The sequence below is a fragment of the Oncorhynchus nerka genome, linkage group LG17, assembly GCF_034236695.1.
Source record: "Oncorhynchus nerka isolate Pitt River linkage group LG17, Oner_Uvic_2.0, whole genome shotgun sequence".
In the NCBI taxonomy this organism is placed as follows: Eukaryota; Metazoa; Chordata; class Actinopteri; order Salmoniformes; family Salmonidae; genus Oncorhynchus; species Oncorhynchus nerka.
Window position 1 is genome coordinate 1,873,908 of NC_088412.1, and position 5,000 is coordinate 1,878,907.

Genomic DNA, 5,000 nt, shown 5'->3' on the forward strand with positions numbered 1-5,000 from the left:
GGAGCAGCAGCACGGCCTGGTGGACTGGGGACAGCAAGGAGTCATCATGTCAGGTAGTCCTGGGGCATGGTCCTAGGGCTCAGGTCCTCCGAGAGAGAGAAAGAAAGAGAGAATTAGAGAGAGCATATGTGGGGTGGCCAGTCCTCTTCTGGCTGTGCCGGGTGGAGATTATAATAATTAATAGCTAATAATAATATTATAATAATAATTATTATCATTAGTATTATAATAATATGAGAACTACTGTCTGTTAATAATATCAATGAACTAATATTACTAAGAAAGTACAACTGCTAATAGGTCTACAACGAATAAAACTCCTGCTACAACTACTAATACAACTAATATAACTACTGCTACAACTACTAATACAACTAATATAACTACTGCTACAACTACTGCTACAACTACTGCTACAACTACTAATACAACTACTGCTACAACTACTAATACAACTACTGCTACAACTACTAATACAACTACTGCTACAACTTATAAAACTACTGCTACAACTACTACTACAACTACTAATACAACTAATATAACTACTGCTACAACTACTGCTACAACTTATAAAACTACTGCTACAACTACTACTACAACTAATATAACTACTGCTACAACTACTGCTACAACTTATAAAACTACTGCTACAACTACTACTACAACTACTAATAACACTAATATAACTACTGCTACAACTACTAATAACACTAGTATAACTACTACTACAACTACTAATATAACTAATACAACTACTACTACAACTAATATAACTACTGCTACAACTACTGCTACAACTTATAAAACTACTGCTACAACTACTACTACAACTACTAATATAACTAATATAACTACTGCTACAACTACTAATATAACTACTGCTACAACTACTAATACAACTAATATAACTACTACTACAACTACTAATACAACTAATATAACTACTACTACAACTACTAATACAACTAATATAACTACTGCTACAACTACTACAACTACTAATAACACTAGTATAACTAATGCTACAACTACTAATATAACTACTGCTACAACTACTACAACTACTAATACAACTAATATAACTACTACTACAACTACTAATATAACTACTACTACAACTACTAATATAACTACTGCTACAACTACTAATACAACTACTAATATAACTACTGCTACAACTACTAATACAACTAATGAAACTACTACTACAACTACTAATAACACTAATATAACTACTGCTACAACTATTAATAACACTAATATAACTAATGCTACAACTATTAATAACACTAATATAACTACTGCTACAACTATTAATAACACTAATATAACTACTGCTACAACTACTAATGCAACTGATATAACTACTACTACAACTACTAATACAACTAATATAACTACTACTACAACTATTAATAACACTAATATAACTACTGCTACAACTACTAATACAACTAATATAACTACTACTACAACTACTAATAACACTAATATAACTAATGCTACAACTACTAATACAACTAATATAACTACTACTACAACTACTAATATAACTACTACTACAACTACTACTACAACTACTAATATAACTACTGCTACAACTACTAATACAACTACTAATATAACTACTACTACAACTAATATAACTACTACTACAACTACTAATATAACTACTGCTACAACTACTAATATAACTACTACTACAACTAATATAACTACTACTACAACTACTAATATAACTACTGCTACAACTACTAATATAACTACTACTACAACTACTACTACAACTACTAATATAACTACTGCTACAACTACTAATATAACTACTACTACAACTACTAATATAACTACTACTACAACTACTAATATAACTACTGCTACAACTACTAATACAACTACTAATATAACTACTGCTACAACTACTAATACAACTAATGAAACTACTACTACAACTACTAATAATGCTAAAATAACTACTACTACAACTACTAATACAACTAATATAACTACTACTACAACTACTAATATAACTACTGCTACAACTACTAATTACAACTAATATAACTACTACTACAACTACTAATAACACTAGTATAATTATCTACTGCTACAACTACTAATAACACTAATATAACTACTACTACAACTACTAATACAACTAATATAACTACTACTACAACTACTAATAAAACTAATATAACTACTGCTACAACTACTAATATAACTAATATAACTACTGCTACAACTACTAATAACACTAATATAACTACTGCTACAGCTACTAATGCAACTAATATAACTACTACTACAACTACTAATACAACTAATATAACTACTGCTACAACTACTAATATAACTACTGCTACAACTACTAATATAACTAATATAACTACTGCTACAACTACTAATATAACTACTACTACAACTACTAATACAACTAATATAACTACTGCTACAACTACTAATGCAACTAATATAACTACTACTACAACTACTAATACAACTAATATAACTACTGCTACAACTACTAATATAACTACTGCTACAACTACTAATATAACTAATATAACTACTACTACAACTACTAATATAACTACTACTACAACTACTGCTACAACTTATAAAACTACTGCTACAACTACTAATATAACTACTGCTACAACTACTAATATAACTACTGCTACAACTACTAATATAACTAATATAACTACTACAACTACTAATATAACTACTACTACAACTACTAATATAACTAATATAACTACTACTACAACTACTAATATAACTACTGCTACAACTACTAATATAACTACTGCTACAACTACTAATATAACTAATATAACTACTACTACAACTACTAATATAACTACTACTACAACTACTGCTACAACTTATAAAACTACTGCTACAACTACTAATATAACTACTACTACAACTACTAATACAACTACTAATACAACTACTACTACAACTACTAATATAACTACTACTACAACTACTGCTACAACTTATAAAACTACTACTACAACTACTAATATAACTACTACTACAACTACTAATATAACTAATATAACTACTGCTACAACTACTAATATAACTAATATAACTACTGCTACAACTACTAATATAACTAATATAACTACTACTACAACTACTAATATAACTGATATAACTACTACTACAACTACTAATACAACTAATATAACTACTGCTACAACTACTAATATAACTACTGCTACAACTACTAATATAACTACTGCTACAACTACTAATAACACTAATTCATGCTCTTAAGGATTAGCCCCTTTTTTCAATTTTAGCCTAAAATGACATACCCAAATCTAACTGCCTGGTACCATTTGAAAGGAAACACTTTGAAGTTTATGGAAATGTGAATGGAATGTAGTAGAATAAAACACAATAGATCTGGTAAAAGATAATACAAAGAAACCATCATCTTTGAAATGTAAAAGAAAGACCATAATGTATTATTCCAGCCCAGGTGCAAAGTTTTAGACTGATCCAATGAACCATTGCATTTCTGTTCAAAATGTTGTCCCGAGACTGCCCAAATGTGCCTAATTTGTTAATGAATAACTTTTCATGTTCAAAATTATGCACTCTCCTCAAACAATAGCATGGTATTATTTCACTGTAATAGCTACAGTAAATTGGACAGTGCAGTTGGATTAACAATAATTTAAGATTTCTGCCTATATCAGATATGTCTATGTCTTGGGAAATATTCTTGTTACTTACAACCTCATGCTAATTGCATTAGCCTACGATAGCTCAACCGTCTCGTGGAAGGGACACCGATCCCGAAGAAGTTATAAACTAAGTACCTATAATATATACATATTTAATAATATCTCCACATTAATATAAATTATTATTGAATAAAGGGATACTTTGGGATTTGGGCAATGAGGCCCTTTATCTACTTCCCCAGAGTCAGATGAACTCCTGGATAACATTTTTATGACTGGAAGTCTATGGTATTTGCTAGCCCAGTCATTATGCTAATGCTACTTAGCAATTGCGCTAACGCTAGTTAGCAACCTCCTTATATTATATACCGTCCATACTGTCTATATACCATTATTTACTGTCTATACACACCATTATATACTGTCTATACACACCATTATATACTGTCTATACACACCATTATATACTGTCTATACACACCATTATATACTGTCCATAGTGTCTATACACCCCATTATATACTGTCTATACACCCCATTATATACTGTCTATACACACCATTATATACTGTCTATACACCCCATTATATACTGTCTATAGTGTCTATACACACCATTATATAATGTCTATACACACCATTATATACTGTCTATACACACCATTATATACTGTCCATAGTGTCTATACACACCATTATATACTGTCTGTACACACCATTATATACTGAACCTACTGTCTATACACTCCATTATATACTGTCTATACACACCATTATATACTGTCTGTACACACCATTATATACTGTCTATACACACCATTATATACTGAACCTACTGTCTATACACACCATTATATAATGTCTATACACACCATTATATACTGTCTATACACACCATTATATACTGTCTATACACACCATTATATACTGTCTATACACACCATTATATACTGTCTGTACACACCAATATATACTGTCTATACACACCATTATATACTGAACCTACTGTCTATACACACCATTATATACTGTCTATACACACCATTATATACTGTCCATAGTGTCTATACACACCATTATATACTGTCTATACACACCATTATATACTGTCTATACACACCATTATATACTGTCTACACACACCATTATATACTGTCTATACACACCATTATATACTGTCTATACACACCATTATATACTGTCTATACACACCATTATATACTGAACCTACTGTCTATACACACCATTATATACTGTCTATACACACCATTATATACTGAACCTACTG

The 5,000-nt window shown here is 30.0% G+C and overlaps 1 protein-coding gene across 1 annotated transcript in view; it reads left to right on the forward strand.

The window, feature by feature from the left end:
- The window catches only part of LOC115126106 (C-myc promoter-binding protein-like), a 118,039-nt gene that overhangs the window by 39,312 nt on the left and 73,727 nt on the right, over positions 1-5,000 (forward strand).